This window comes from Pseudorasbora parva, chromosome 9 (genome assembly GCF_024679245.1).
Source record: "Pseudorasbora parva isolate DD20220531a chromosome 9, ASM2467924v1, whole genome shotgun sequence".
NCBI classification, from domain to species: Eukaryota; Metazoa; Chordata; class Actinopteri; order Cypriniformes; family Gobionidae; genus Pseudorasbora; species Pseudorasbora parva.
This window is the reverse complement of record NC_090180.1, coordinates 41,313,314-41,339,491: the sequence shown is the minus strand read 5'-3', so window position 1 is coordinate 41,339,491 and position 26,178 is coordinate 41,313,314. Positions and strand designations below refer to the sequence as shown.

At 38.7% G+C, this 26,178-nt stretch overlaps 1 protein-coding gene across 2 annotated transcripts in view; it reads right to left on the bottom strand.

Moving 5' to 3' along the window:
• Nucleotides 1-26,178, bottom strand: part of LOC137089162 (ephrin type-B receptor 1-B) — a 319,379-nt gene that overhangs the window by 148,883 nt on the left and 144,318 nt on the right. The window lies entirely within an intron of this gene.

The window sequence follows — 26,178 nt, the reverse complement described above, 5'->3', positions numbered from 1 at the left end:
TGGAAAAATGTTGCCTGGTCTGATGAGTCTCGATTTCTGATTGATTCAGATGATAGAGTCAGAATTTGGCGTAAACAGAATGAGAACATGGATCCATCTTGCCTTGTTACCACTGTGCAGGCTGGTGGCGGTGGTGTAATGGTGTGGGGGATGTTTTTTTGGCCCTTTAGTGCCAATTGGGCATTGTTTAAATCCCACGGCCTACCTGAGCATTGTTTCTGACCATGTCCATCCCTTTATGACCACCATATACCCATCCTCTGATGGCCACTTCCAGCAGGATAATGCACCATGTCACAAAGCTCAAATCATTTCAAATTGGTTTCTTGAACATGACACTGTTAAATCAATGCCACGTAAGGCAGTTCTGAAGACGAAAGGGGGTCAATCACAGTATTAGTATGGTGTTCATAATAATCCTTTAGGTGTGTTTATTGTATGTACTGTATGCATGTATTGATTAATAATTTAATTAATTAATTCAACTTTATTGCTAGTTTTAGTTAATTATTTAATAACAAATAATCAAATAAATAAACATACATGTATAACAGGAACTGTTATTTACGAAGCAGTTATTTTTGAGTTCTAATGCATAAATATTTATTTAAAAAAATGCTATACATGTGGCTGAGTTTTATTTCTAGGTCTGTTTAAACTTAAACTTTTTTTTCTATTATTAATTTACTTATTGCTAACATTAATGAAATGACTTTATTTCAAGCTGTATTTGTAATATTTGTATTTATTTTATTTTTATTTATTTATTAAACAAACAAACATATAATAAATAAATAAACATGCAGATATTTATAAGACTCACTACGTATGCCGTTGAGTGCTCTGATGCATAAATAGAAGAATAAGAAAAACTTTTCTCTAGAGCATTTTCCGCAACACACTCAACATTGATATTCATTAACCTCATTTATTTGTGTAAGTGTATCCGAAATAAACAAACAGATAAATTAGCAGAAGCAGGGGTTTACAGATGCAGTGTTTCCAGCACTGCAAACGTTTACAGCAACATACTCTTCATTAATATTCATTAGTAGTTATTTTCCAAATGTCTCTAGAATAAAGAAAACAAACAAACAGATACATATATTTACAGCAACAACGGCATGTTTTTTGTTTTTTTGTTTTTTGTTTGTTTTTTAATGCCAGGTTGCCATTCTGATAAATACAATGTTAAGTAATGTTATTTGTTACACCAGTGTACAGTAATTCCTGCTGCTACATCATCGATACTCATTATTGCTGGTTAATTGTGATTCTAGATTAAACAAACTAAACCAATTAAACATATAACGCAGTTTATTTATATAAACAACAATATACAGAATGCAGTTAAGTTTTCATTTCAGGTTTGTTTAAACTCCCTCTGATTAACGATGCAGAAACTAGCCAATTCAGATCAGATTTTAAATAAATGGTAATTTATTGTTTGCTTTAATGAAGTATCTAATTAACAGAGCAGCTCAGTATGCAGGATTTTCTCTCTTTGATATTAGAAAGGATGCCGGCATATTTCAACGTGCCAAGCTTTGAAGGTGAGTACACACACACACACACACACACACACACACCTGAGGCCGTGCTGACTTTGTTGACTTTGTCAAAGACTCGCAGCCTCTGGCCAAGCGAGGAAGAGGATTAAACGGCGTACGTCTCTCTCAAGCGATCCAACAAACGAATGAACAAACAATTGAATAAGGAATAAACATGTTAATGATAACAAACAGATGGGCAAGGTCAGATCTGTAGCCTTTCCCGCTCCCTCTTTGTTAGGAGAGTGTTCATTGCGCCAGCATCGTCCGGTAAGTTCCATATGCCACATGGCCTTTGATGGCACAACCTGCAGTTTGGAGCTGATAATGTCCCGTTACATAGACTGTAGACATCTAAACATTCAAAAAGTCCTATCTTAAGTCAACCAACCCAGTTGTTGTCACATTAGATCAGTGTTATATAGAGTTAGTACCTCTCATACTGCACAAATGCACACAGAGAGATCTGAAAAGGTTCTAAACAGCCCCAGGAAGAAATTTACTGCAAAAAAATGATCCGTGGTCCTCATGCTTTTTTCATTCCAAGGCCCACAATAATCAAAACATAGCCTGACAAGCCAGACCTACGTCAAGATGTTGGGTTTGAGAACACACCATAGACAGGGCTCAATCCGAGGGCGGGATAAACGGTTGTCTTTCAAACTCCCTCTGCACGCGATAGGATAGCGCTACAACCAACCAGAGCATTATAAGTGGCGAGACAGCAAGCGGGTTGTGGCTGAGTCCCATGTGTTTTCCCACTAGGAGAAAAACTAGCAAAACTCAGAACATAATCTGTGTGTTATTATCCATATCCATTCTTTGTTCGCAAGGAAATAGCATGGATTTCACGTGGAACCGTCACATCTTATAATTGTTCATAAATTATATACTATATCACTATATGTTAACTATATACCATAATTTATGATGTATTCATTAGTCAAATGTGGAAGTGAGTGTGTTTTGTCATCTTTATAATGATCATGCTGGTTGATAAAATGCATGATTGGGCCCATCATGTGTTATGGGGACATTCCATAGACATAATTATTTTTATATTGTACAAACTGTATGTTCTATCCCCTACCCCTAAACCCATCACAGAAAATGATCAGCCTTTTAAAAAATCACTTAGAATGACTTGTTTTCATCTTCTCATAAAGGCCAAAATAAATTCTCACGAGGTCAAGGATTACGTATATTGCCATCTTTGTGAAACATTCTGTGTTCACCAGAACCACACACACACACAGCCACCCACATCCACCTGTGAAATTACTCTAGGTTTATGGCTTTAAAAAGAAATCATTTAGCTTTTCATGATGACTTTTCACCCTCTCTGACCTTTAGAATTAAATGGGTGGTTTTTGATGCTGTCTCTCTTTATAAAACAAATGAAAAACAGCACCACTCTTACACATCAACAGCGTGTTTTCAGTCATGTCCAAAATAATTTGCACTGGCCTACCCTTCAAAAACCATTAACTTGTGATTGGCTCACAACACGACACGACACAACACAACACAACACAACACAACACAACACAACACAACACAACACAACACAACACAACACGATTAGACTGATGTGTTCAGCAATCTTTCCTAACGCTGGGATTCAGAAGGATATATAGACAGGCAGGTGCAGGAACAACCTGATGCCACAGGAAAACCTTTATGAAGAACTTTAAAATTAAAGATCATTATAAAATACTGCCATGGACAAAAAATACTTATGAAAGCAATTACTTGTTTCAACATTTACTAATACATTATTGAAATCAAAACTGTTAATATTATGTAATGGACCTCAACTAACATGAACTAACAATTAACAGTCGTATTTTTATCAACTAACATTATCATCATCCTTCGGGTGAGGCGTTAAACCGAGGTCCCAACACTTTGTGGTCAATACAAATCCCAGGATGTCCTTCGATAAAAAAGTGATGGTGTAACTTTGACCATTTTCCTCTGTACATGGCCTCATACACTGTAAAAAATGTGTTTTTTTAACTTAAAAAAGTAAGTAACCTGGTTGCCTTAAAATTGTGAGTTTATTGAAATTAAAATTTTTGAGAAACTCATAATATTAATGTATTTGAACCGCACAAAAAAATGTGATAAATCATTTCAATTTGGCATGTTTCACTGCGTTATCACAAATAAAACACACACAATTACCCAATATGCTTACTGAATCTTTTAATAATATTTGAATACAGGTATTCGATTCTCAAAAATGTTATTTGTATTAACTCAATTTTTTTTATTTCAATGAACTCAAAATTAAGGCAACCAGGTAACTTATTTTTTAAATAATGTTTTACAGTGTAATAATACGTATATCCTGATTCACGTTTAATTGGTTGTCTCTTCTCCACCAATAAGCTGGCATGTGGTGGGCACTGTGGTGCAATATGGCTGCCGTCGCATCATCCGTGTGGATGCTGCACATTGGTGGAGGTTTGAGGAGATTCCTCCCCCTTCATGTAAAGTGCTTTGAGGACCCAGATAAAGCACTATATAAATGTAACAAAATATTATATATTATGAACAAAAATGAATAAATACTATAAGAAATGCTTTGACCAATGTGTTCCTGATCAACTTTTTGGAATTTGTGGTGTGTAAAACCATTCCTTGTATAAATTGTCACAGTTGCTGTCCATTCTGCTTGGGTTTCATTTTCTGCTCATGGTTTTTCTTTCATGGTTTGTTATTGTGCTTTCATTATTTTAGATTTGTGTAAGCTGGCAGCTCTTCGAAAAGGCTTCAAAGCGGACCAGGCTTTATGCTGAACATTTTTTTTTTTTTTTTTTTCCTGTGGCAATATGACATTTCTGAGATCTATTTCCTCAGACTGCTCTGCTTAAACTCCATTTATCCGAGGGCTTATCTCAGTTTATGAATGCAGCGGGCTGAGGAGGTGATAAGTCATTGCAGATTGAATATGCGTTTGGTCTCTGCGCGTTATGCGTTCCTGTTGAAGGTGAAAAGCATCACATCGGATACGCAGCATCGTGTGAACAGCAGGTCTCACGGTTGACTGCTCTCCTCTGGGCGCGTCTCAGCGCTGAACTCTGTACGTCTCAAAGCTTTATGTACACACAGACCTCTGCTCCGGGCTGTCGACTCGAAAAACACCTTCTGTTTCTATTCACTGCCATAAAATGCTCAAAATAAACCCTCTGCGGGCTGGAACATGGGAATGTTGTGGGCTATGAGAAATAATTGTTTTTAAAATGCATTTATTCATCATTTGTTATTTTTAAGCTGTGGATGTTTTACAAATCTGAAAAGGCAATAAAAGACTCCAGCATCTTTCCTCCCTCATTGGCCATTTAAAGAGGATTAATCACTCTTTTTCTTCCTTTCTCTGCTCAGCTCTCATCTTAGCCCAAACGGTTGCTGTTTTTCTAAGAATCTGAAGGGAAGTAACAATAAGGGTCTTAGCTCTCTCTCTGGCAGAGCAGCAATAGTAATGGCATGTCATTTTGTGTACCGTCAGACCGTGTTCGTCTGGACGGGCAGACCTCATTCACCATACTGACCTTTTTCACGGCCCCCGGGCTCCGGGGACCGGGCCCTCAGACGCCCCTCTGCCTTAATCTTCTGGAAAGCTGCTTAGACTCCCTCGTTTAGACAGGCAAATCTTAGTCTACACAAAAGCAACCCATCTCAGGGCCGCGGAGTCACAGGACCCCAGTCGACCTACACTGGATCAAGGCGACGGGGTCGTGCATGCCTCTCAGGGAGAAATGCCCTTCTGGGAGGAACTCACATAATCTACTGTGACATACAACAGGAAGTGTATGTGTGTGAGTGGAACTCTCAAAACTCAAGTTGTGAGTCTAATTAGCACATTCTTATCATTTACCCGTACTAAATTAACTTTTGGAGATTTAACATGTTATTAATGATGCCACATTATAGGCTCTTCAGATCATCATAATTTTTTTCTGAATTCTTTAAATTGGCAAAGAGGTGGTTTGACCTAAATATTGTAATAAATTAATGTTAAAATTCCCTGCCAGCATCTTTGAAAAAAAATTGCCATATATATATATATATATATATATATATATATATATATATATATATATATATATATATAAAAAAAAAAAAAATGTAACCGCATTTATTTTTGCACCGCGGAACGTTTTTCAATAAATCAGTTTCGACGGACCGATTATAATGGAACACCAACTATCGCTCCGGAGTCACGACAACAACATGGGTGCGTCTCAATCAGCTCCCTAGTTCAGTAGTAAGGGCACTGATCAGGGAGTCAGCCCATTGACTTATGTCTTGATCAGTGCCCTGACTAGGGAACTAGGGAGCTGATTGAGACACAGGGCATGAGTGAACATGAACGAAGAAGCTGATGAGACCGCTTTGCTTGGCCCCGTGGATGGGAAATTTTGTTTTAAAAAACGAAAGAATGGAAGCGTCGTCAAGAGCATGGTTGTGTGCAAGCTATACAACAAGGAATTTGCGTATCACCGCAGCACATCGAGCCTCAAATATCACAAATATGCTTTTGCTAAATTTAATGGCAAACATTGCGCTGGTCTGCTGGACTGAAATAAATAAACAATATTTTGTTGATTAAGCTTATGTATTCAGTCATTATTCAATGGTATACTAAAACTACATGTGAAAAATTACTTCTCATTGTTCTCAGGTCAAATATTTATATGCGATTAAAATGCGATTAATTTCGATTAATTAATTACAAAGCCTCTAATTAATTAGATTAATTTTTTTTAATCGAGTCCCGGCCCTAATATATATATATATATATATATATATATATATATATATATATATAGGTGTTGATTAACCCCCCCCCCCCCCCCCCCCCAAAAAAAAAGCTTCACAGTCCTATAGCTTGACAGTGGCAAACATTTCATTTAGTAACATTAGGCAGTTTTGATTTATATGCTGTTTAATGTTGTTAAAGTTTATATTTCAGATGTTGCATCTGTGTGCATATACTATCGCTTGTTTCTTGGGGGTTGTGACAGCGCCATTTTGCCAACTGTTCTCCAACTTTCAAACTTTTTCCACCTTATTTTTAACAAAACAACAGTCAGAGCCATTTAAAGCTTGTTTTCTTAAATTTGTTTAAATATTCAAAAAGGTTACCAATTGGTAGGTTTCAAGCTAGGGTTGGTTAGGACAATATATTAATTAAACAACTAAATCATTGCTAGGGTCCTAGAACTGCAGTCCTAGAAGCGTGATCCTGAAAATGCAGCTTCTGGGTTTGTAGGCAGAATCTACTCAAACATTCTGGTAATGCAAGGAAAGAGTTGTCTCATAAATTACACACATTTCAGTCAATGGCAGGGAAAGAGTTAATAAATAGAACTTATTTGTAAAACATGTCACAAGTTTGCTATTAGAATTTCTGGAAACCCAAAGGATTATTTCAGCCATAACTCAGAAAACAACAATTTACAATTTTCTTCTATTGAATATCTAGATGACTTGTGCCTCAAGCAAAAGTCTGAATAACTTTCAAAGATTTGATACCACTAACCTGAACACTTAGAAAATCTAGTTTTTAATTTTTCATCAGAACTGCTTGCTGCAGGGATCTGATAAAATGTAAGCCAGTAGAAATTTGTGGGCAAAGAAAATAAAAATAAAAAAATAAAATAAAAATTATATATATATATATATATATATATATATATATATATATATATATATATATATATATATATATATATATATATATATATATATATATTTTAGAAAGCAAACATTCTGTTCTAGAGGTACTTAGTTCTTCGTTACTTTTATCAGTCAAGTTAAATTTGCATTGTCAAAAATAAAATAAAAACATAAAACCATTAAAACAAAAACCATCAAAATGAAAAAAAAATATATATATATTTATAAAGTTGTACAAAAGAATCAATGGTAAACCACCCATGGTGGTTTGGACATTACAATGTGGTAAATGATTAAAATGTAATTAGTTCATCTAACTTTCTTAATGTTTTTAGGTCTTGTGTGTGATGGACATTTGACAAATTCTCTGGTGCCCTCAGGACCCTCAGAAGAGTCAGTTTATCTGCCTGCAGACATTCACAGTCCCAGAGAATCTCTGAATCCTTTCTGCTGCTGCCACAGACTCATCACAGAACCCAAACCAAAATGCCATCTGAAATTACATCTCCACCGCCTTTTTCTCTTCTGTCAGCCTTCGGCGAATCAAAGGATGGTAAGAAAGACAAGACAAGACGGAGAAGAGAAGGAGAAATGTTATGGTTATTGCCCTATGACAGCACACCATAAATCTCATTTGAATGCCTGAGGCGATGTTGTCAGGTTTCTGCAACCAAGAACATCTAAATGTTCATGTTTGGTGTTGTGAAACACCTTAAAGTAATTTGAGATTCTTTTCTCAAATTCAGTAAGGAAACATTTAGAGACCTGAACCAGATAAGATCAGATAGGACACCCATGCATGAAATTGAACGACACAACTGTGTGTTATCGCTAACCTCAAAAACATCAGATTTCTGACAGGAATATTTCTATCTAAAATCTATTACAGCTAATTAGAGTTACAGTTTCAATTACATTAAATTTGGTACAATTGCCAAGGTCTTTTTTTCACCCTCAGACACAGTGATTAAATAGACCTTATGTAAATAAATAAATAAATGCAGTCCATTTATGTAGCCCCGCCCCTTCACACCCTCAGACACAGTGATTATATAGATCTTATGTAGCCCCGCCCCTTCACACCCTCAGACACAGTGATTATATAGATCTGATGTAGCCCCGCCCCTTCACACCCTCGGACACAGTGATTATATAGATCTGATGTAGCCCCGCCCCTTCACACCCTCAGACACAGTGATTATATAGATCTTATGTAGCCCCGCCCCTTCACACCCTCAGACACAGTGATTATATAGATCTGATGTAGCCCCGCCCCTTCACACCCTCGGACACAGTGATTATATAGATCTAATTTAGCCCCACCCCTTTACACCCTTAGACACAGTGATTATATACATCTTATGTAGCCCCGCCCCTTCATACCCTCAGACACGGTGAATATATAGATCTTATGTAGCCCCGCCCCTTCACACCCTCAGACACGGTGATTATATAGATCTTATGTAGCCCCGCCCCTTCACACCCTCAGACACGGTGAATATATAGATCTTATGTAGCCCCGCCCCTTCACACCCTCAGACACAGTGATTATATAGATCTTATGTAGCCCCACCCATTCACACCCTCAAACACGGTGATTATATAGATCTTATGTAGCCCCGCCCCTTTACACCCTCAGACACGGTGAATATATAGATCTTATGTAGCCCCGCCCCTTCACACCCTTAGACACAGTGATTATATAGATCTTATGTAGCCCCACCCATTCACACCCTCAAACACGGTGATTATATAGATCTTATGTAGCCCCGCCCCTTTACACCCTTAGACACAGTGATTATATAGATCTTATGTAGCCCCTCCCCTTCACACCCTCAGACAAAGTAATTATATAGATCTTATGTAGCCCCGCCCCTTCACACCCTTAGACACAGTGATTATATAGATCTTATGTAGCCCCTCCCCTTCACTAGGGATGGGACGAAATATCGTTTGACGAAATATCGCGATACAAAACGTGACGAAACGCATCGAGGTCGAAAAAAATGGATCGCGAAATAAAGATAGATTGCACTGCTGCATGATTTGCGTAGTATATAAATAATTTAGTGTATTGTATATATGTGTGTGTGTGTGTGTGTGTGTGGGGCAGACATAACAAAACGCAGCGCGCATTTTCTGTCTGATCTGAGTTTGATCTGAGCCCGTAGTTGGAAAAAGTGAGAGCAGTCAGACAAAGGATGTAGCAGCAAACATTAATAGAGAAAGAAAATGGTTGACATTAGCATTAATATTCTAAACCAAAAATGCAGTTATTGCCTACGTAAACTACCATATTTTCTGTTTAACTTTTATTAGACTCCAGAAAGAAAAGGGCGTTTTTTCACTGAGCACATTCTCTGCAGTCTGAGCGCGATGCACTGCAGCTCACTCTCACTCATGTCTGAGGTAAATCATTAACACCATCACCGCTTACTGGACACGTGTTTTATTGAACTAAATACATTACAATCGGCTAAAACGAATGCACAGGTTACTTTCCTGAACAAGCGCGCTCCCGAGTCGTCCGTGTTCTTCACACTGTCCACGTGAATCGCGGACCAGTTCGACGTGCACACGCAAAGGCAGTTCAGTAGGGAATGCGGATCTCTTAAAGGGGCCACACTATATTCCTACTCGTGTAATATGGACCTCCTCCAGGTATGGTGTGGTTCTGGTTTGCTCACTGGTACACATTAACAATTTTTCATACGAACTTTGCCCTGTTCTGAATTAAACTGCCAGTGTAAAAACTCCCTTTATATTGTTAAAATGAGAGAAATCACTACTTACTCATTATTTTTAAGTTTAGGCTTAAGAGACATGAACAATTTCTTAGATAAACATATCTATGACCTTTGATATGTCTAGTCTTCATGCTGTATTGATTATTATTGAATAAGTATGATTTCACTAATAATAAATGTACATTTGCATAAAGAATGCATATTTGTCCATACCTATGTTGATTAGAGTATTAAAAACTTAATTTAAACTTAATTTAAGAGACATTTACAATTGCTAAAAAGGTGTGATTAAATTGGAATTAATCGCGAGTTAACTCATGACAATCATGCAGTTAATCGCGATTCAATATTTTAATCGGTTGACATCCCTACAGTGCCCTCCACAAGGCACCCCTGTTTAAGATGTGGTCGCGGACTTCTAAAAATTCTCCTTTTTTTTAAAACAACATAGAACCAAATTGCAAAAAAAGAGAAAAATCCTACCTTTCATTTAAGTACATTACTTAGGTGGTAAAAAAAAATATCACAGATTTGGAAAGAAAAAAAATAATTTGATATCGTATCGTGACGTATCGTATCGTAACCCTGGCATATCGAGGTGCATCGTATCGTGAGTTTAAGTGTATCGTCCCATCCCTACCCTTCACACCCTCAGACACAGTGATTATATAGATCTAATGTAGCCCCACCCCTTCACACCCTCAGACACATGATTATATAGATCTAATGTAGCCCCGCCCCTTTACACCCTCAGACACAGTGATTATATAGATCTAATGTAGCCCCACCCCTTCACACCCTCAGACACAGTGGTTATATAGATCTTATATAGCCCCACCCCTTCACACCCTCAGACTCAGTGATTATATAGATCTTATATAGCCCCACCCCTTCACAACCTCAGACACAGTGATTATATAGATCTAATGTAGCCCCACCCCTTCACACCCTCAGACACAGTGATTATATAGATCTTATATAGCCCCACCCCTTCACACCCTCAGACACAGTGATTATATAGATCTATTTTAGCCCCACCCCTTTACACCCTTAGACACAGTGATTATATAGATCTTATGTAGCCCCGCCCCTTCACACCCTCAGACACGGTGAATATATAGATCTTATGTAGCCCCGCCCCTTCACACCCTCAGACATGGTGATTATATAGATCTTATGTAGCCCCGCCCCTTCACACCCTCAGACACAGTAATTATATAGATCTTATGTAGCCCCGCCCCTTCACACCCTCAGACACAGTGATTATATAGATCTTATGTAGCCCCACCCATTCACACCCTCAGACACGGTGATTATATAGATCTTATGTAGCCCCGCCCCTTCACACCCTCAGACACGGTAAATATATAGATCTTATGTAGCCCCGCCCCTTCACACCCTTAGACACAGTGATTATATAGATCTTATGTAGCCCCGCCCCTTCACACCCTTAGACACAGTGATTATATAGATCTTATGTAGCCCTGCCCCTTCACACCCTCAGACACAGTGATTATATAGATCTTATGTAGCCCCGCCCCTTCACACCCTCAGACACAGTGATTATATAGATCTAATGTAGCCCTGCCCCTTCACACCCTCAGACACAGTGATTATATAGATCTTATGTAGCCCCGCCCCTTCACACCCTCAGACACAGTGATTATATAGATCTTATGTAGCCCCGCCCCTTCACACCCTCAGACAAAGTAATTATATAGATCTAATGTAGCCCCGCCCCTTCACACCCTCAGACACAGTGATTATATAGATCTAATGTAGCCCCACCCCTTCACACCCTCAGACACAGTGATTATATAGATCTAATGTAGCCCCACCCCTTCACACCCTCAGACGCAGTGATTATTTAGATCTAATGTAGCCCCACCCCTTCACACCCTCAGACACAGTGATTATATAGATCTTATGTAACCCCGCCCCTTCACACCCTCAGACACAGTGATTATATAGATCTTATGTAACCCCGCCCCTTCACACCCTCAGACACAGTGATTACATAGATCTAATGTAGCCCCGCCCCTTCACACCCTCAGACACAGTGATTATATAGATCTTATGTAGCCCCACCCCTTTACACCTTCAGACACAAGATCTATATAATCACTGTGTCTGAGGGTGTGAAGGGGCGGGGCTACATAAGATCTATATAATCACTATGTAGCCCCGCCCCTTCACACCCTCAGACACAGTGATTATATAGATCTTATGTAGCCCCGCCCCTTCACCCCCTCAGACACAGTGATTATATAGATCTTATGTAGCCCCGCCCCTTCACACCCTCAGACACAGTGATTATATAGATCTTATGTAGCCCCGCCCCTTCACACCCTCAGACACAGTGATTATATAGATCTTATGTAGCCCCGCCCCTTCACACCCTCAGACACAGTGATTATATAGATCTTATGTAGCCCCGCCCCTTCACACCCTCAGACACGGTGATTATATATATCTAATGTAGCCCCGCCCCTTCATACCCTCAGACACAGTGATAATATAGATCTTATGTAGCCCCGCCCCTTCAAACCCTCAGACACAGTGTGATTATACAGACTATATGCAGCTGATCTTTTGGATTTATGAATGAAACGCTCATTTTAGAATCTTCCCGGTCAACTGACATTTTTTATGACATCCGCTCCAAACATTACAATGCTCATGAAAACGTCCGTTAACTCTACAATAAGTAAATCCACTTCACCAGCTACTCTTCAACAGCAATGCCGTAGAAAATACTGCAGCAATTCTAAAGATGGCCGTGCTCTTGTTTCTCTGGCGCATAAAGTCAGATTTGCAGAGCAAATTTGCTCATTTACTGTCTGCTGTGGCAGCACACGCGCGTCTCCAGAACGAAAAAGATCAAGAGAAAGAGATACAGACAGGATGAAAGAGAAAGAAAAACTAGAAGCCTGTGCTAATTCAGCATTCATGAATACTAACTGCCATGTAAACAAAAACACAGTTAGGAATTGTCAGTACACTACTCATTTTCCTTTCTCCTGATTTTTACAGTCTCGACCGTCCCCTCGTCTCTTTCATTTCCCTAAAGCTATTTGATATTTTGCGCAGGCATTTGAAGTAGGCAGCCGTGGCAGGGGATCCTCGCGGTCTCTCTCAATGCTGCTGTGTGATCAATAATTTGTCACTGAAATGCTGTCGGCTGTTTGGATGTAGCCAGTCCAGGGCCAAAAAGGGCCCCTGATGTGCGACTGTGGAGAGAGTCCCGGCAACCACCCAGTAGTGCTCACAGATCTGAGGCCCCCTGGTGTGACGATATTGAATTATGCTCTTACCCACCTGTTCTAGCGAATGTCACTTGAAATGTGCGTTTTGCTTCTTTTGAACATTAAATGTCTGTAGTTAAAAAAAGAAACGATGAAGTACTTTAGCATTCTTGAATGTTCCAGGACAGTTAGTTAAATTATCTAAGTCTATTAGCATTTTGGCACCTAAGAATAAATCACAGACACAATTCTAATATTGCTGTCAAGGTGTTCAGAAAACCTAATAGCCAAATATCATCACAATATTTATAATGTCACATCATTTGCCATTACCAACAGGATAACTGCATATTTCATACAATTTTGTCACCATTCATAAATTCCTATTTTTAGACCTTCCTTTATTTAGTTTAGACCATAAATTTGTATATTCTATTTGAGGTCAAAAGTGTTGTATTTGAGGTAAAAAATTATATAAATACTGTTTGATTTCTCACAGAAGCCGATCGTTTCGTGTCTTAAGACATCAATGTTTCGCCACAAGCCGCAGGGTTTAATATGAATTCATATGTCTGTGGGTTTTTTTTTACTCTTATACACTGTAAAAGTTTTAGGCAATTTTTGGTCGGCTAAAAATTTTGAGTTTATTGAAATTAAAAATTTGAGTTGATACAATCAAGGAAATTTGTTTAATAAACATAAACTCAAAATATTATTGTATCTGAACCACATAAAAAATTGATAAATCATGAAAATAGCACAATTTGGCATGTTTCACTGCATCATCAGAAATAAAACACACCAATGCTTATGCTTACAAAATCTTTTAATAATATTTTCATAAAGGTTGTCGAGAAGTAACTTTTTTTCTAAATATTTTTTTACAGTGTAGTGACTCGCCTACACTGTAAAAAATATTTACAAAAATAAGTTACCTGGTTGCCTTAAAATTTTGAGTTCATTGAAATTAGAAATTTGATTTAATACAATGAACATTTTTGCGAATCGACAAACTTTATTAAAATTTTATTAAAATAGGTAAGCATATTTGGGTAATTTTATTTCTGATGACGCAGTGAAACATGCCAAATAGTGATTTCATGATTTTTCAAATTTTTTATGTGGTTCAGATACAATAATATTTTGAGTCTCTATTTATTTAACCAATTTCCTTCATTGTATCAACTCAAATTTTTAACTTCAATAAACTCAAAATTTTAAGGCAACCAGGTTACTTAATTTTTTAAGTTAAACTGACAAAAATATTGTACAGTGTAGAAATACACCTCATTGACATGCATTATATGAGCCGAATTCAAAACAAAGTTTCGAACGGTTGTGAATCAGCGTATTGATTCATGATTCGGAACGCGTGTCAAACCGCTAAACTGCTGAAAACAATGGCAATCCGAATAATGAATCGATATGCTGATTCATAACCGTTCGAAACTTTGTTTTGAATTCGGCCCATCACTATATAAGTCGTTATTTAGTTGTTTTTTTTGCACACAGAAACTATTATCTTTGCTTCATAAAGTTATTGTAGAACTGTAGTGAGATGGACTTTGCAACGCCGTCTTTAGTGCCTTTATGGGTCTTGAGAGAGGAAATGACATTAAGGTCAATGAAGGCCTGTCTGAGCCATCGGATTTCAACAAAAATATCTTCATTTGTGTTCTGAAGATGAACGGAGGTCTTACAGGTGTCGAACGACATTAGGGTCAATTATTAATGAGAGAATTTTTATTTTTGGGTGCACTAACCCTTTAATGTACACAAATGCAAAGAGAACTTAAGGCTCTTTTCATGTTTAGGTAATTACAGCAGATGTAAATGTATTCACTATATATATATATATATATATATATTATTGTTATTTTTTTCTGACTAATTGTTAAACTCTATGAGCAAGACAAGGTAACAAAACATTTGGAGATTTACTAAAAACATTCAGGGCTTAAGGCCCCTTAGCCCACCCCTAGTGCCGCCCCTGCTTATGACTACTAATGTGCGCTGTGGGGTGAATCAAGGGTTGCTGGACTGGAGATGGAGATGAGCTCCTGCAGGGCAAAGACACGCACGAGTTAAACATGCAAATTATGCTTCATATTCCATCATGATGACATACTGAACAGAGCTGGTGACAAGAAGTGAGGGAACTGTGTGTTTGATTTCAGAGCCTGAATATATCTGCATGGAGCCTATAGAATGTAGTTAGAATGCTAAAATTCAAGACATCAGGGCTAAAATGCCCCAGTATGAGTTTTGGCTCATCTTTAAAATGAACTTGATTGAATGTACAGTGGCTCTGAACTGCATATATCACGCATAAAAAGTCTATATGACACTGTGCAGAACATCAAACCAAGAGAGTGCCAAAACATTTTGCACTAAACAAATTATTTTTCTTATATATGTTTAGCTTGAAATGTGCTTGTACCATCTTCTTTAAAATAAATGTCATTTGTCATTCTATTGAGTTAAGTAATGCAAAGGCAAGCCATTTTTAAGTGTGGCGTAAGTGTCCAAACATATTTATCTATTTACTCTAAAATGACGCAAAATGCAATGCGGGGGTTTTTCTAAAGTGGACCGTTCAAAAGAACTGATTCATGGAAATGAATCAAACTTACCAACTCTATCAGCACTTTTTGCAAGTGAGATTAAATCAGCCATGCCATTATAATATCGCTGTCTTGGCGTTCTCAAAATCACGAGTCATGACACAACATCAGCCTTCTGGCATGGGCCTAAGAAAACCTAATGGCTGAAAATCATCACAATAGTCGTGATGTTGCTTCATTTTACATTGCCAAAAACAAAATATACTGCAAACTTTCTGCCTGTTTGTATGGGATTGAGTTTAACTTACTAGTGAAAAGGAAAATTAATAAATATAGAGGGGAAAAAAGTTAAAAAGGGAAGCAAGGGAGTGAGAGGAAGTGGATGATGAGGATGATGGGCTCTTAATTAAGAGCGAGACATACTTTTCTTCACCTATTCAGGCTATTCAGCACACTCCCATGCCAAAAGTCTTTCTAACCCGTCTGTCTCTTTCTCTCTGTGTCTTTTTTTTTCATTTGTCGTGTCACCATGGCCTTTTCTAAAGCCACATAATAGGGCCCGGAGCTCGGAGAGGTCAGAGAGCTCTTTAATTGGGATTCAAGGTGACTTCACACAGCATGCGAGTGTGCGAATGGCCATCATTAGGCTGTGTGTGTTTGTACACTCTAATAGTGTATTAATGTCGTCTCTAACCGCATTCAGCCGCAGGGGGAACTGAAAGGAACCTTCTGAATGCGCCACACATGAGCAGACTTCCTGCTTTTTTTCTGATTTCTTCCCTCAGACGCTCAGAGAATGAAGGCCACCTCTACTCGCTCTAGGAATTTATATACCTCTCTGCACTTTTCCCACTCATACAAACCAACAGGCAAGCTGTGAAAAGCCCCGGTGCATTGTGGGACTGTTTTCAAATGCGGCAGCAGTCACAATACCCAACTGCAGCTGCTGATCCTTTATTTTGATATTCTGTTGACTATAAGTAAAGTTTTAAACACCAAGTGTTACAATAACTTTTTCTAAGAGAGGTTCAGGCATAGCAGAATAACTTATTGTTATGCAAACTATTATTTTAATGGTAGTTTGGATATCAGTGTCGCCAATGTCACGTGATTTCAGCAGTTTGGCATTTTGACGCGATCCAAACTGCTGAAATCACGTGACATTGGCGATCCGAATCATTGATCGATTCACTGATTCATGGCCGTTTGAATCTTTATTGGAGGAACACGGAAGAGAAGACAATGCTGAAAAAAAGTCATTGTTTTTGTCATTTTTGGACCAAAATGTATTTTCGATGCGTCAAGAGATTCTAATCAACCAACTGATGTCACATATGAACTACTGTGATGATGTTTTTATTCCCTTTCTGGACATGAATAGTAAAGTGTGCATAGACCGCATATGCTCTGGGACTAAAATATAAAAGATCTTAAAGGGGGGGGTGAAACACTCAGTTTCAGTCAATCTCATGTCAATCTTGAGAGTAGTATTGCATCCTTCATATCTCCAAAAAGTCTTTAGTTTTATTATATTTATAAAAGAAAGATAGGCTGTACCGAGTCTTTTCGAGAGAAAAAAAAACCAAGCGGCTGGAGGCGTATCGTGTGGGCGGATTCAAAGAATGACGAGCGCACACAAAGCGGTGACGTCCTCAAGCGTGGAGAAGAAAACTAAATCAGATTCAACTAATAGATATATGATCCAGAATCAGATCCGGAGGCTGAAATAAATTTAACAGGGGAAGCAACAACAGCAGGACGTCCGTCTCTGTGGTATGTACTGTATTTAGTGGCCTGTCAACATTTGTGCGCGTTTACTCGCAGTTTATGAGGACATGATTCGGTTTATGGACTATTGTATGCGATAGTGCATAGAACAACAATGGAGTAACCGTTAGCGCATTTGAATGACGAAGCACGCTTTGTGAGAACGCTAGGTTTATGTTTGGGTGGTTTTACAATAAACAAACTGACACCTATAGTGGTCAGCTAAACAAATGTATTTAAACACACACCATAGATCGCATGCTCCATTGATAAATTAACTAACGTTATACACGATCGTGTCGTTTACTGATGTTTACTCACGCGACGATAGCCAACAACAGACGTTTGAAGCAGTTTTACTCACCGCCTTCTTCCAAAGCAGGACCGAACCTTTATCATCACCGCTCCATCAAAAACACACTTATTTGGTAACTGTTGATTTCGTGGAGTCCTGTGACAGCAGTGACCGTGGAGATCCACTTTTGCGATGCGACTGAAGTGATGTTGTGAAGCTTCCCGTCATTTCTGCGTTCAAATCGGTTCAAATGCAGCGCTGCCTTCCCGGAATGCTGTGCTGAAGCGTTGAAGTCGCTTGATGTCACCCATAGGAATAAAGTGGAGCGCGGCGTGACAGAAGTGTTGCACGGACGACTGGATCTGCAGCTGAGAGAGTGTTTATGGGCGTGCATTTGCTCTTTCGCTCTGGTCACGCGCGCGCACCCTACCGGGAGAAGAGCCATACGGCCCATACAAGGACCTTCCGTTCTGTCGATGTCAAGCGGACCCATACTCGAAAAAAACTCTCCGAAACTTGTGAGAAACCGGAAATACTCCATCATAGTCCAACATTAGTTTTTGAATCTTTGTCTATGTTTAGGATGAGAATCCAAGTCTTTAACAGTGTTGAATGATCCCCCCCCCCACCCCATAATTCTTTGTTTGCAACAGATAAAAACACTGTACAATAATATTTGTATTGTGATTGAGAGCCTGAGAAACACATTCAAATAAACGAAACCAAATCAATCAAATGAACTGTTGTTTTGATCAAATTATTTTATGTATGCAGATAATTCAGATGCACTGTGTATAATATAATCACAAAACGAGTTGTAGTAATGCCTGCTCGAATGCCAAAAGAGGCTGACGGCAGAAAAAAATAAAGAACTGTCCAGAATGAATATTCAAATAGTGCAATTTGTATCCATAAAGGAAGAACAATGACATGCATCATTTTTCATATTAACATCCATCATTATAAAAGGAACTTTTCAAACCAAAGCTTGCGGGAGGTGGAGAAATGTAGCCTAAATATGAAGTAAAAATAATATAAGGATCGCAAAACTAATGAAACACTGAACAATTTGCCATAATTAAAAAGTGGAGGAAGGAATGGCACTGTGATTTGTTCCATCCGTTTACTATAATAAGTGTGAAAGATTATACTGTGCTAATAATTATAAAAACTATTTTTAGATAATCACAGAGATTATCTGTGCACAAGATCTAAATTATCAGAAAAGCAATTCTGCTTGGCAGAAGCAATATTAAAGAGTTAGTTCGCCCCATAAATTAAATAATCCTCATGTCATTCCAAACTTGTGTTATTATGTCTGTTTAAACTGTAAAAACACAAAGTAGACGGATTAAGGTAAATGAGCTACATAAAAGTACATCACATGATACGTATAAGTGAGAAACAGACCAAAATGTTTTTCACTGAAATATCAAACATGGTTGCAGTGAACAGATCAGCATGAACCTATTACAATACCTCCGATCATTAGCACATTAATAACATTATCTATTTCATCATGTCTCTCTGCAGTAACTCAGACAGCAGCTAGTGAACTTATCTCTGTCCACTACTCCTTTGAATGTTAAACAAAGTTATTTGAATATTTGTAATATTAATGGCTGTGCCGTGAGCTCAGCGATGCTGAACCGAAGACCAAATCCAGCCATGAAGAGAGGAATGGTGTGATTGATGAAGAAGAGAGGATGAGAGACTCGCCCCCTCCATCCCATTCAATGTCACAGGTGGCCAAAGGGTCAACTAGGCTTGTCTGAAAGCTGCCTGCACACAATGCACAATGAGGAGGCCATCCATCCTCTTTGTGTGTGTGTGTGTGTTAATGCTGTGCATGCATGTGGTTTGCATAGAAATGGGCCATCACACAAAGGCTTCAAGCGTGGCAATACATTTTCGGGCATGGTTAACCAATTACAAAAGAATAAAAACATACTGCAACATTCAGTCCTCTGAGAGCAAAGTGAAATAAATCACACACACACACGCGCGCACACACACGTGCGCACACACACACACACACACACAGCTACTAAAGCATAGGAATGGGTCCATTCAACTAAAAAAATACAGACTAAATGACTCACAAGATGAAAATATGCAGCCGAGCCTAGCTGTGCCAGGCGGTTATTCACATTTATAAAGAGGATGGTTTTGCCTCATACACAATTTAGTTTTTGAGAATTAATTGTGTCAAAGATGTTGAGTGATTTGTTTACTGGAAAATGACAACAATATTTAATAAAAGATTGCTATTATTTTCATTACACCTAACAACACCCCTTAACTGTGTTAAAGGGGTCATGACTTAAGTCAGTTTAAATTAGACGGATAGGATCGTTCCATTAAAACACCCTGCAAGTTTTATAGTTTCAAATGTCCTCCTCCGTATAAACCAAGCGTTTATTTAATGAAGCTCCAAAATGGGCTTTTTTGGATATTGTGGGGTTTGTGATGTCACACAGAAAAACACATTAGCTTCTTCCTGCCTCCAGTGCAAGACATCGACAACACATTATACACAGGGGCGGATTTAGGATTTAAATATGAGGATTTAAAAATAAATTGAAAATAATAATGTATTGTTTGTAGTTTTCGTGTTAAAAGTGTGTTTGTATTCCACCGGTTAGAAATCCTCCACTAAATTATGCCAAATTTTTCTCCATGAATGGAAATTATAGATGTCTTTAAAAATTATTGTATTATTTATATAGTATAGCAAGTGTAGGAAAAGTCACAATACCCAACTGCAGCTGCTGATCCTTTATTTTGATATTCTGTTGACTATAAGTAAAGTTATAAACACCAAGAGTTACAATAACTTTTTCTAAGAGAGGTTCAGGCATAGCAGAATAATTTTTGTGTGTGAAACTTATTGTTATGCAAACTATTATTTTAATGGTAGTTTGGATATCAGGGTCGCCAATGTCACGTGATTTCAGCAGTTTGGCATTTTGACACGTGATCCAAACTGCTGAAATCACGTGACATTGGCGATCCGAATCATTGATCGATTCACTGATTCATGGCCGTTTTAATCTTTATTGGAGGAACACGGAAGAGAAGACAATGCTGAAAAAAGTCATTGTTTTTGTCATTTTTGGACCAAAATGTATTTTCGATGCTTCAAGAGATTCTAATCAACCAACTAATGTCACATATGGACTACTGTGATGATGTTTTTATTCCCTTGGGGGCGGCAGTGGCTCAGTGGTTCATGTAGGTTGTCTACAAACCAGAAGGTTGGTGGTTCAATCCCCGGTTCCACCTGACCAAGTGTCGAAGTGTCCATGAGCAAGACACCTAACCCTAGCTGCTCCCGACGAGCTGGATGGCGCCTTACATGGCTGACATCGCCGTCGGTGTGTGAATGAGGGAGTGAATGGGTGAATGTGAGGCAAAATGTAAAGCGCTTTGGATAAAAGCGCTATATAAATGCAGTCCATTTACCATTTACCAAGAGTAGGAAAAGTCACAAAGTATCATGTCATTTAGATAAAAGGAATCTCTTAAAGGTCCCATAGCATGGATTTTTAAAATTATTTTATAATGTTTCCTGAGGTGTACTAATATTGTTGGTTTTTACATCAAAAAAATGTCAATTTAGAAATAAAATTCTTTTTTGTCTATACTGATATTAGCCCTCTGGCTTGAATGGTCTGTTTCAGGGGGCGTGCCTGCTGTGAGACTTCAGTGGAAACACCCACTGTTGTGATTGGCTGACATCTTTGCATTTGAAATGAGTATTAGATTATGTGGCGGAATATAATCCAGAGAGAGAGACGGAGAGCTGAGGAAAGATTGCTGAGAAAGTGTTATTGTACCGAGGTGTTGAGAGCGTTGTGAGCGTGAGTTTGTTTTGTTGGTGTCTGGGAGCTCTGAATTAACACGAGTCCCAGTCACTCTGACCCTTATTCTATGAACTTTGTTACGTTATTTCTCTCACAAAATGCTTTCATCACAAACACGACATTGACATGAATACAGTAAGAGCTTCTGTTGAGCAGCTTAACAGCGTCATTCATCATAACGGCAGTTTGGACAAGTGTGCACTGCATACGGGATTGACTGATCTGGATTGATGCACTGATGCATCAAGAAGGCCATCGGCGGGACTGACAGTATTAAACGATTTAGAAAGAACGTCTGTGTGAACTTGAATGATTACACATCAGAACTCACTGATCACAGATCAGGCATTAGTGAACACTGTTACTCACTGTTCTTTTGTTGGTGCTGTCGAATCCACATGGTAAAGCCTGTGCTGACATCGCGACTGATAAACTGAATCCATTCTCTACTAATTCTCAGGGCGGGCAGAGCCGAGGAAGGGGAGGAAACCTTTCCTGAAGACACCATAACAGGAGAATTCAAGATCAGATCGTCTGGGCTCATTTTCACTTGGGGACAATATTCAGGCTAGGGGGACTCATATTAATGTTGAAAAACCTTTAAAATAGGCCTAAATAAATAAAGATTTTACAGTGGATCTTGAATTCTTCCTGCATCATATAATAAATACATTTATGACAAAGTTGCAGAGATCATAACAATCTATCAAGAAATGGGCACACGTTAACTTGTCCTCTGCTTTTGACGCTGGCGCTGAGCTGCTACGGATTCAAAGAACATGCTGAATAACGCAGATTAAAATATGGGGTTATAGCAAAGCCTGTCGCCTTTTCTTTTTTTCTTTTTTTTATCGGACTGAGGCGATCATGAATTAGTGTATGCCAGGATTGGGGGGGTGGGGGGCTGCATGGATATTAAGGGTGCTAAAGCCCATCATTGGACCATGCACAGACCCTGCCCACTGGCATTCATCCGCTTAATGGCTGACATTTGGCTACTGGATGTGACTGTTTAGTCATGTCAAAAGCAAATAGAACCCATTATAACCACTGACATCTACGCTGGATACAGTATACAGATGCGTGTTCAGTTTACATGCTCCACACACTCGAGTATGTCGGCACATGGAAGAATGAAAGAATGCTGGCTTTGCCGTGTCCAGTATAAACGGCTCATGTGCGTCAATGTGCAGACTTTGGAAGGTTACCAGCATCAGAAACAAATGGATGGTTTATTTTGATGCCGTCCTGGAACAAGTCTGAGGATTATATGTTTGTTCAGAGCACTTTGTTGAGTAAATGAGGCACAGCTTAATGGAGAGTTCCCAAATAATGTTTTGTTGAAAGATGAAGCAGCCAACAGTATTGGATCAGATAGCAGATGCACAAAGTATAAGTAAATGATTTCATAATGTTTTGTTTGTAAATTAAGTTTTTATATGGATCATGTTTTTAAAACACTTACTCGTGTGCAATAGTGAGTGGGCAATGCCACAATAATGCAATTATTTTAGCCAATCATAACTGACAAGCCTTAAGGAGCCACCCCTTAAAGACAGATCATTTCAGACAGAGGGTCAGAGGGTTGAATTTGCATGCACATTTGTTTGTTTGTTTTTTGTTCAATAACTTTATAAACATTAAAAGTCACCCTCAAGGAACACGACCCCTTTAAATTACTTTAATTAAATCTTGTGTGGCTTACTGCTTTAAGGCATTATATTGTATGCAAGTATGTATGTATGTATGTATGTATGTAATAATTTGAGTAAAAATGGTTTTGATGAGGACTTTGCTGGTCTTTGGCTGTTTGGGTTGTGTTTCCACAGGCTGCTGAGATCTTAAGTCATTAAAAAAACTGTGTGTATCAATCAAAAACTCTAGGCTATTTTTTTAAAGATGCTTTTCAGGTGTCTCTGGTTCACCTTGCCAAACAAAACCTGTCTGGAAAACTCACAGAAACAGTTTCTCATGCCTTATTTCTCCTGTTCTGACCCTTTAAAAGATCTGTCTCATTTTCACTGATATGTGTACACACTTCAGGAACTCACACCTGAGGACACGCTAACACACACATATCTGAGTGTAAGAGACAGAGCACAAGGTAATTTGAGCTTCTAAAGGGAGAGCATTAAATATGCACTAGACAGCTCAGAGAATAGAGAGCACTACTCCTGAATAAATGACCAAACAAACAACAGACTATCAGCCAATCTACAAATCAGCGCTGTCAGAGAGAGAGAGCGGAGATAATAATATACACGCACACACCGCAGGCGTGTGTATTTATGGGTCCCAACTGTCCTCTCCTCTTTCTTTCTCACACACACACACATACACATACACACACACACACACACACACACACACACACACACACACACACACACACACACACCAACACTCCACACAGCGAGCTCTGTTTATCACTCTTACAATCATACATACCAGACCTTGAATTGTTTCTATGCTAATTCCATGCATAGGAAGCTGCCTTCTAAGGAAGAATTACAAAGATACAACCTTAAGTGACTGATTTGAAATCATTAGCTACTGTTTAGTACTGAATACAATTCAATTAAACTAATTTTAATTACAAAACAAATAATTCCAAAGCAGCTTGACGAAGAATCCTGACCAACAACATCAGAAGAAGAATATGATCATGTCAGTCCAATATTATTCTCTGTGCACACTTTTCATGGAACTCACTCCAATGCATTTTGGGATTGCCAAATCTACTACATGCATACACACACACACACACACACACACACACACACACACACACACACACACACACACACACACACACACACACACACACACACACACACACACACACACACACACACACACACACACACACACACACATATACACACACACACATATACACACACACACACACACACACACACACACACACACACACACACACACACACACACACACACACACACACACACACACACACACACACAGAATTTGTGTTACAAATTCTGCAGGGTTTTTTGCTCATAAGAACAGCATTTATATGAAATTATATGAAATTTATATGATTTGGACAGCATTCAATGCTTAAAAACTCTTAGGTGTACCATTACAATTTGGCCACATGTGATGCCTTATAAGGTATCATGATTTTGCAGTCAACTGTTTGGAAAATAAAACTGAGCATGTCTATAATTCCTAAAATGCGATATTTTCTCCAACACTGCAGTTTAACTGGGTCAAACTGGTGTATACACCCGGTATGAAAGGTGACACTAAGATGATTAGAAAGCATCAGTGTCTCTTCTGTCTCCGACACAAACACACAGTGTTTTTTTACTCCTCTCCAAGTCAGCAGGTCTCCGTTAAAATGTCTCACACACACACAGTGTTTTTTTTGTCCACTCCAATCCGGGGCTTCAGCAGGTCTCCCTTAAAATGACAGCTGTTTGTAGCACCTGAAGCCAGCATGGGTGAGCTAAACAAGCAAATCTGAGGTGCGTCACTTCATCTTAAGCGGCACTGGCTCCGTCTACTTCTTTCATATGGACTGTCTCTCTGCCCAGATTAAATATCTCAGAAATAATCATCGGACTGATTCCTGTCTCCTTCTAAACATGTATGTTTATGAACATATGTTCGACTGTTTAAAGGACCAGATACAGCTTTGTTGCTTACATTTCACCCAAAAATGAAAACTGTAATAATTGACTCACCATCATGGCATTCTCTGCATGACTTCATTGCATTCAGTGGACACAAAAAGACATTAAGCAGAATGTCTCGTCTTCTCTCTTCCATGCAATGGAAGTGAATGAGAACTTGAGCTGCCAAACTCCAAAAATGAACAACAAACAGCAACATAAAAGTACCCTAATAATATTCCACTTGATGACTGTGCTGTTTTTTAAAGATTGCGAGAATTAAGGAGGTTTCAATTCAATTCTTAAAGTGAACATCTCATACTCTCTGAAAATACTATGGAACCATACAAGGATTATAATGGCATGACGGTGAAAAATTGTGGTTGTGTGAACTACTCATATCTTCCAGATTATACTATATTTAAAGGCATACATGAAAATAGAAGGCTTCTACACACTTGTATTCATTCAAAACAATTCAACAACTTCAATTTATTCATTAACAAACATGAGTGATAATCTGTGCTGAAACAAAATGTCAAAATCAGGGGGGAAATCCTCTTATCTGGGTCAGAACCAAAGCGCGCAGCAGTGAACTAGCAGTCGATCAATCATTGGCCTGTGTGCTGAGCAGCTTGATTGATTGGGAAACAGATTTTCCCCTGCATGTTTCTGGCTTTGGGCCGTGTATGGGGCCTCTGGTCCTGGTGTAGGCTTTCCAAACCATTACCCTGACCCGATCAATGACTGACCAATGCTTACTGCTGACCTGATGCTCTGCTGAAGCAGAAGAGCTCTGAAGAACGTGTCGTTTACTC